The sequence below is a fragment of the Dryobates pubescens genome, chromosome Z (genome assembly GCF_014839835.1).
Source record: "Dryobates pubescens isolate bDryPub1 chromosome Z, bDryPub1.pri, whole genome shotgun sequence".
NCBI lineage: Eukaryota > Metazoa > Chordata > Aves > Piciformes > Picidae > Dryobates > Dryobates pubescens.
This window is the reverse complement of record NC_071657.1, coordinates 87,061,076-87,070,181: the sequence shown is the minus strand read 5'-3', so window position 1 is coordinate 87,070,181 and position 9,106 is coordinate 87,061,076.

Genomic DNA, 9,106 nt, shown 5'->3' with positions numbered 1-9,106 from the left:
CTCAAAAGTCTACACAGAGGATACAGGACAAGACTCCTAGATAGATGTTTCAAAGATACAGCCAGCACTGCCAACGTTCAGACCTAGAAAGAAGCGGTTTTATTTCTGCCCTGTCCAGCACAGCATGTTTTACTGTCTCTGTTTGTTACACGGAAGTGTATCAGTCAGGGAAATGTGTTAAAAACATACACAAAGCTTCTCTTCAAAGTGGTTCAAGAGGAACCACTTGAAAGGACAAACCGTGATGTTCCTGCCAGCAAACAAGCAGACTGTGTGCCTAAGGTGTTACTCAGAGGCAGTCTCAAACGACTGGGAACACTTCCACTTAGCAGCGGCAATGGGAACTGTCAGGGAACTAAGCTTTAAGTGCCAGCACCAGGGCAAGGTGGGGAAGGAATCTCCTCTTCTTCTTGCACCTGAAGTGGCCTCAGTGCTGCTGGAATGTTGTTGAACTTAAAAGCTTGGTTTACTTCTTTATGTGTATTCAAGTGTAGCAATGACAGACTGTAAGGGCCCCAATGTACAAACCTTTGCATTCTGGCTTTAAGTCCTCAAAGCCTTCTCCACCTGTGAGCTATACAAAACAGTGGCTTTTCAGAGAACTTCAGGGGACGTTAATGCTTTGCTTTGAAATGTCCTTTATTATTTCTCTCCCATGGGTAGGACGCTGGATGCTCAGTCTTTTCAGATCTCTATTGTTCCTCTGTATTCATCAGAGCCTCAGAGATTTTCATCAAGTATTGCTCAGGAGTCCCTGAGCTGTACTGATGACTTTCTTCTCTTCTTTGCAGCCCTGTTGCAAATTAAAACTCTGAAACTGTCCATGAGCTGATTTCTGATGTTTCCTAATCAAACAACTGAAGCATTTGAGGCCCTGACCAGCACCCACTGTGTCATGCCATGCCCATTACTGTAAGTCCCTCTCTTGCCCACAGCTTGTAACTACTATCATAATACAAAAATTGTCTCATCAAGGGCAGATGATGCCATATGCATTTAAAAATCATAGCAGTATGTTATTAGCAAGCAACGCAATCAGGTAAGCACGTTGTTGCTATGATCAGGTATCTTACAACCAGCAGTAACTGTGAAGGCTGGGGTTGTCACAGATGCTGTGAATTCCCTGCAGTTCTCAGGTCTGATGAGATGCAGGTGGTTTATCAGTTGTTAACAAATCAAAGAGATCATTCACTTAATTCCCAGCTCATAAGGCTACTTACTTGCCTCATTGCCCTTTCTTTCCATTTCAGCTAGGCTGTAAGAAGAACTATGCTGCTGTGTAATTTTGCAAGTAGTTTTCCCATGTTTTCCCAGCTGAAGTAACAAGGAGTGAGTCTGACAGCCTTTCAAGGAGCCAAGTCAGGGCAACCTTTTTGTATGAAGGATGTCAATGGGGTGCCCCCACCTGCATTTTGCCAGGCTGCCTTTGGCTGGGTCTTCGTACTCAGAACCACCAGCCTCTTGCCACAGTTCTGTCCTGTGCCATTTGTTCCAGGGGTCCTGTGAGTTCACATATATAGTATGCAAGCTTCAACAGGGCTTTGGTCTTTCCCGTAGAGGGAAGCCTTTCTGGAGAGTCTTGGCTGGTGGGATGACTTGGTCCTGCACAGTGGCTGTCAAAGGGCTGCAGAGCACCAGTCCCCTTAGCACCACCAAAGCCTCCCAGCACCTCCCTTGAGCACCTCCCTTGAGCACCTCCTGAGGCTACTGTGCAGTAGCCCAACCACTGGTGGCTGTCTGGGAGACAGAACACGGACTCTAGGGCATGTTGAGCCAGAGGACAGCCTGTCAGGGGTAGCTGGGGCAGGTGTGGAGGGCATCCCTTGAGGCAGGCTGGCTCACCATGCTAAATTTATGCTGCTGACAGTTCCAGCCCTCAAGGAGGCCCATACTTCCCTACTGCAACCACTTTCTTCTGCCTATGTTTCTCTCGTGGGCCTAGTGTGACTAAAGCTCAGACACTTTGCATGTCTTGCATGGCATGACACGGCATAGGGCAGCAGCAGAGGAGGCTGCCCCCACGGAGATGCAGAGAGCAGAGCAGCGGGATGCTGAGTCATATGACGAGTGACCCATCACCTACACCCCCAGCGCAGCACGGTCACTCTGACTACGTGCCTCCACAGTTTCTGCTTCGTCTGTATCCGTCGGTGGGCTAGGGTAACAGCTACATGCCCGCTCTGCAGGCAGACCTTCAACCACTTCCTGCGAGCAGTGTGGGGCGGCGCCGAGATCCGGGAGTACAACGTTCTCGTCTCCGCCTGCCCGCCCACCTGCCGCCGGGCTGCCGCCGGGCTGCCGCCGGCGCAGGATGCGGTGGGCAGCTCCACCTTGCCAGCGACGACGCTCCCGCTGCAGGGAAGCAGAGGCCTCCCTGGAATCGCGTGTTTGGAGCACATACAGCTCCAACGCCCCCGCCCAGCCGGCTGTAGGTGAGCCGAGCCCAGCCCACCCCACCGATTAACCCTTCCCCATCTGCCCGTTGCTGCGAGTGCACCCCTGTGCGTACTGGCTGCCCTGCCACGAGGGACGTCAGGTGCGTTCTCAGTACGGGGGCAGGATGGTTTGCACCCCTCGACCAGCAGCCAGGCTATGGATGGCTGATGCTTTGCACGTTCAAGAGACGTGGCAGTGATGTCCCTGGCTCATCCTCTTGCCTTTGTACTTCAGCTGAGTGTCATCACTCAGAAGCTCCTTTGCTTTCCAAAGATGGATACTTGTCATGTAAGCTCTGCAGAAGTGGCCCTAAGGACCCTTGGAAACAGCAAACTGTGTAGAACTGGAAAGACTATATGGAGGCTCTGTATTTACAGCTACTTGGCAGAGCTCTTGACATGGTCAAAGAAACCTGCTCCATGTCATTTATCTTGAGCAGGAGCAAGAAGGCACCCAGAGGACCCTTCTATTGCTTTGTACTGCTGTATGTATTTTATCTAAAATGGATTAATACATTAACTTTTGTAATGAAAAAAAGAGCAAGTGTTTGATCAGTATTTCCCCAGGAGATAACACTTTTCCAAACATGCCTTTAGCTTAACTTCAGTTGAAGCTGCTCAGTTGAACAACTCCAACCAATGCTACAGGCTTGGGGAAGTGTGGCTGGAGAGTTGTCTGGCAGAAAGGGACCTGGGGATTCTGGTTGACAAGCAGCTGAATGTGAGCAAGCAGTGGCCAAGAAAGCCAGTGGCACCCTGGTTTGTATCAGAAATGCTGTGTCCAGCAGGAGTAGGGAGGTGATTGTCCCCTTGTTCTTGGCTCTGGTGAGGCCACACATTGAGTATTGTGTCCAGTTTTGGGCACTTCAGTACAAGAGAGATGTGGAGGTGCTGGAGCAAGTGCAGAGGAGGGCAACGAAGCTGCTGAAGGGCCTGGAGAATAAATCTTATGAAGAGTGACTGAAGGAGCTGGGGATGGTTAGTTTGGAAAAGAGGAGGCTGAGAGGAGACCACATTGCTCTCTACAACCACCTGAAAGGATGTGGTGGAGAGGCTGTATGGTGGGTTGAAATTACCCCCCAGCTAATTTGGAGAAACTACCCCCAAAATAAAATTGCCAGACTAGCTCAGAAGGTCTTGGAAGAAAATGAATCTACAATTTACAATCAAACTACAATCTAGAAATATGAAGTGCAATGAATATATACAAAATACACAATATATGTACTATATATATATATTTACAATGTATAAACAACACAAATGCCTCAGAACCACCCACACACACACTCTCCCTTCTTCCTCATTACCTGACACAGTAGTCAAAACAGAGATACCCTAGGCAAGGCCACAGAAGAGACAGAGGGAAGTTGCAAGCAGAAGCAATAGGAGAAGAAAAGAGAGCAAGAACTGTTTATGCCTCTGCTCTATATTCCCATTAGCAATCCAATGAATTATATAGACCTTACCATTTTTTTCCTTTTGCATCCAATGGTAATTTATATTCAGTCTTTGCAGTCAGAGACAAGGCTAAAGTTCCCTCTTCAAACTGTAACAGGCTGGTGCTGGTCTCTTCTCACAGGTAGTGACTGATAGAACAAGAGAGAATGGCCTCTGGCTGTGACTGGGTAGGTTTAGACTGGACATTAGGAAAAAATTTTTCACGTAGGTGGTTGAGTCACCAAGCCTGGATGTGTTTAAAGGTCGTTTGGGTGTGGTGCTTGGGGATATGGTTTAGGGGTAAACCTTGTAGAGTAGGGGTTTCGGTTGGACTTGGAAAAGATGCTTGGGATCACCAACCTGAATGTTTCTGTGATTTTGTGAACTGGAGCCCTGAGCACTGTTTTACTCAGGAGGATGTCAGCTGTCTCAGCATGGAAGAGATCCTGTCCATAATGCAGCTATCACCTCACTGTGCCCACTGAGACCTTTTGGCAGGACTGATGGAGGCTCTGTTTTTCCTGCATACATCTGGAGCCATCCCCAAGACATCCCCTTGCATTTCCACAAACCTCTGGACGTCTTCCCCTTGTAGTGCCTGGGCACCTCCAAAGGCTCTAGCCTTGCATCTCACAGGGATCACCCCAGCCCTGGAGGCATCTTTCTCTTTTTTTTTTTCCCCTTTTCCCCTAGCTCCTCCTCTGCACATTGTTATTATAAGCACAAATAATTTAATGATAAAAGCACTGCACCAGAAAGAGACGAAAACCCTTCCTCTGCTGTCTTCAACCACTTGAACATAAGCTAACTTTCCAGGTCTGCTTGATAAATCCATAAAAGGCACTCCTCTACAAGCAAAGCCCCAAATCCTGTTGTAGCAGACTGGATCTAAATTTTTCAGCTGGAGGTGTGCTCTGGTCGAACAGGCAGCACACTCGTGACAGCTGCATATTTATTTTTAATGGGGAATTCTGCTGAATTAACAAATACATTAAAATACGCTGTGCAGCAAGCACACTGCAGCAAAATTCATGAAACTATATATATACACTATTCTGAAGCAAGAATAAGGTGCTCTGCAAACTCAGAGTTGAAGCAAGAATAAGGTGCTCTGCAAACTCTGCAGTTGCATTAGTTGCAACTGCAAAGTGAGAGACAATTTTCACTCCCTGGAGGTCAAGAGTTAATTCTCATAGGCTACTTAGACCCCAGCCATTGGTCTGGGCTTACCTGCTGTTGGACAGGAAAGTAATAAATGGGTGATCCTCCACTCCCTGCAGCTTGCCAGCTGTTTTATACCTGCCTGTTTGCTAAGTTTCCCCGTTCACAGAGCAATGCTGTAGCTGTATTTGCAGCCTTAAGTAAATCGTGTTTTATTCTTCTTGTTCTGCCTTTTTTAAAGTTTTGTATTTCTGCCACTGGAGTTTCAAGCTGAACCTTGGATTGCAGCAAACCCACAGAGGCTTTGTTTTAAACCAGAGTGTTTTAATTTGTTAAACCACTTTTCTGTTATGCAACTTAAAAAAAAAAAAAAAAAATCCAAAAAAACCCTCTGAATAAAACCAACCAACCAAACAAACAAAAAAAACCAAAACCAAACAAACAAAACAACTGCAAACAAAACAAAAAAAACCAAACAAGCAAACAAAAAAAAAAATAGATTCTCAGACCTGGTTTCTGGGGCTAAGCTCTAAGAATAAAAAAAGCTTTTAATGTACCCCAGGTGGTGGGTTGAATTCCTCCCCCCAATATCATTAACTTTGCCAGACCAACTCAGTTGGAAGCGAATGGAAGCTGTATTTACAAGCAAAACTACACTCTACAATGGAATGCAATAAATATGTACAAAATATACAGTACTTACAATGTTTACAGATATTTATGAACAGAATGGAATAGAATAAGCCAGAGTGGAAGAGACCTTCAAGATCATCGCGTCCAACCTATCATCCAACACCACCTAATCAACTAAACCATCCAACCAAGCACCCTATCAAGTCTCCTCCTGAACACCTCCAATGATGGTGACTCCACCACCTCCCCAGGCAGCCCATTTTAATGACCAATCACTCTTTCTATGAAGAATTTCTTCCTAACATCCAGCCTAAACCTTCCCTGGTGCAGCTTGAGACTGTCTTGTTCTGTTGGTGGTTGCCTGGGAGAAGAGACCAGCCTCCACCTGGCTACAATCTCGCTTCAGAGAGTAATAAGGTATCCCCTGAGCTCCTCTTCTCCAGGCTAAGTAAACCCAGCTCCCTCAGCCTTGTGCTCCAAACCCCTCCCCAGCTTTGTTGCCCTTCTCTGGACATGCTCCAGCAACTCAACATCTTTCCTAAACTGAGGGGCCCAGAACTGGACACAGGACTCAAGGTGTGGCCTAACCAGTGCAGTGCACAGGGGCAGAATGACCTCCCAAAACAAGTTAGCAAACAACACAAAATTCCCCCTGGTAAAAAGACCAGGGAAGCCATTCCACTGCCCCACCTCCCACCCCTGTCCAAAAGGGAGAAAGGAGCAGAGAGAGAAAGCAGTGGTTAGACTTAACCAAAATAATGCAGCCAAAGTCAGCCAAAAGCAGGTTGATCTCTCCTGAGCGAAGCAAGCAGAGAAGAGATCAGAAAGAGAAAGAATTGTTTTAGTAAACCAATCTTACAGCAGATATTTCTCCAATTAAATTTTTTAGAACTATCTTTAGTTTTCCTTTTTACACCCAATAGTGATTTATTTGTATTGTTCTACTTTTCTGCTCAAAACCTGTAACAAAATTTTAAAGGCATAGCCTAAACCCACCACACCCCATGACATTTGGCAGCAACTGAGTGCTGAATATAGACTAACCAGTTGACTGAGGTTGTGGTATTGGTGAGCAAACCTCAGATTTGACTGTAAAGGTAGCTGCCTTTCACTGGTGTTTCTGTTTGATTTGCTTATTGTCATTTACAGAACACCTAGGGAACCTTTTTCTCAACTGTGTTGTGTCTTATTTGTATGTGAAGGCCACTTCAATAGCATCTAGAAATGCATCTTTCCCTAGTATGGGTCACAGCTCATAATCAATGCACTGAGGAACACCACACAGATGCACTGAAACTTGCAGAGAAGCAGCCCTCTCATCTATATGTAAACAAGAATGTTGGTTTTAGCTCTCAAAAAGGCTCCAATAGGATGATTCCTGTGAAATTTTAAAGGCCCAGCAATGGATAGGACTTCTGCACCTGCAGGGAAGTGAGGTAAGCAGGGCAGCCAGGGGCAGCAGTCCCCACTGAACAATGAGAAAAATGTGGGGCTGCAACTTGGGGTACCTTCCTTCCATCGTCCCCACTCTTGGCTTCTTCTAAAGATTTGTCACGTCTGGAAGTGACAGTGCTCTGGCAATTTAAGGCATTAACCAGTGGTTTAATTTTAATTGCCTCTTGAATCAGAGACTCTCTAACTGTCCTGTGCATCCTGCCACTGAAGTTCATGAATTGAGTCTTTTGGTATGCTCAGGAACTCTCTGCAGCCATCTAGCTTTTCTCCCTGCATAGCATGGGCACTCAGAGAGAGTTTAGTCTCTGTTTCTCAATTCTTCATCCATAAAATGGAGGTTGTGGTAATTGTTTAAGGACAGAGGTATTAAAGAGAAGAAATTAGTGTACCCTCACTAGGGTTGCAGATGACACCAAGGTGAGTGGAAGTGTCGGTCTTCTCAATGGTAGGAAGGCTCTGCAGAGGGATGTGGACAGGCTGGATTGATGGGCTGAGGTCAGTTGTATGAGGTTTGGCAAAGACAAGTGCCAGGTCATGCATTTGGGTCACCGTGACCCCAAGCAACTCTACAGGCTTGGGCCAGTGTGCTCAGGTGGCCAAGAAGGCCAAGAGTATTCTGTCCTGTATGAGGAACAGTGTGGCCAGCAGGAGCAGGCAATTGATCATGCTCCTGTATTCAGCACTAGAGAGGCCACACCTCTAATACTGTGTTCATTTTTGGGCCCCTCACTGCAAGAAGGACGTTAAGGTGCTGGAACACATCCAGAAAAGGGCAACAAAGCTGGTGAAGGATCTGGAGAACAGGTCTTAAGAAGAGTGGCTGAGGGAATTGTTATTGTTTAGTTTGGAGAGGAAGAAACTGAGGCTAACCCTCAGCGTTAGAGTTAGAGGCTCATTGCTCTCCACAACTGTCTGAAAAGGAGGTTGGATCGAGGTGGGTGTTGTTCTCTTCTTCCTAGTATTAAGTGAGGAAATGAGAGGGAATGGCCTCATGTGATACCAGGAGAGGTTTAGGTTGGATATCAGGAAAAATTTCTTTACAGAAAGAGCAGTCAGACATTGGAATAGATTACCCAGGGAGGTACAGTCACTGCCCCTGAAGGCATTAAAAAATGTGTAGACAGGGCACTTACAGATGTGGTTTAATGGCTGTGGTGGTGTTAGGTCAACAGTTGGAGTCAGTGATCTTTATTTTTTCCCCAAACAAAACGATTCTATGGTTCTGTGATTATAAATACCTTAGTGATTATGAGATGCTTAGATACTCTCACAGCATGACCATTTGAAATAGCACAAAGAGCTCTGTCAGCTTTTAAATTACAAATCCACGTTCAAAAGACTGAAGAGGTGAGAAGTATCCTTTCATTTCAGGTTAAAATCCCTTTGTATAAGATAGTAGGTTCCTTGGGCACTGGCATTTTAGTTACAGAGGCTCTGCAGAAAAGCCAACCACTCACACTGGATTTGATAGAACCGAACCCATTTCTCATGCAACTGTCCCAAGCATCCCAAATGCAGCAGCATTTCTAGTTCATGTTCATGAGCTCCCAATGTGCACGTGCAGCCTGGAAAGCCAATCAGATCCTGGGCTGCATCAAGAGAAGTGTGGCCAGCAGGGCAAGGGAGGTGATTCTCCCCCTCTGCTCAGCTCTGGTTAGACCCCACCTGGAGTACTGCCTCCAGTTCTGGAGCCCCTATTTCAAGAGTGATATGGAGGTGCTGGAAGGTGTCCAGAGAAGGGCCATGAGGATGATCAGAGGGCTGGAGCACCTCTTCTATGAGGACAGACTGAAGGAGTTGGGGCTGTTCAGTCTGGAGAAGAGAAGGCTCCGAGGTGACCTAATTGTGGCCTTCCAGGATCTGAAGGGGGCCTACAAGAAGGCTGGGGAGGGACTTCTCAGGATCTCAGGTAGTGATAGGACTAGGGGGAATGGAATGAAGCTGGAGGTGGGGAGATTCAGGCTGGAGGTGAGGAGGAAGTT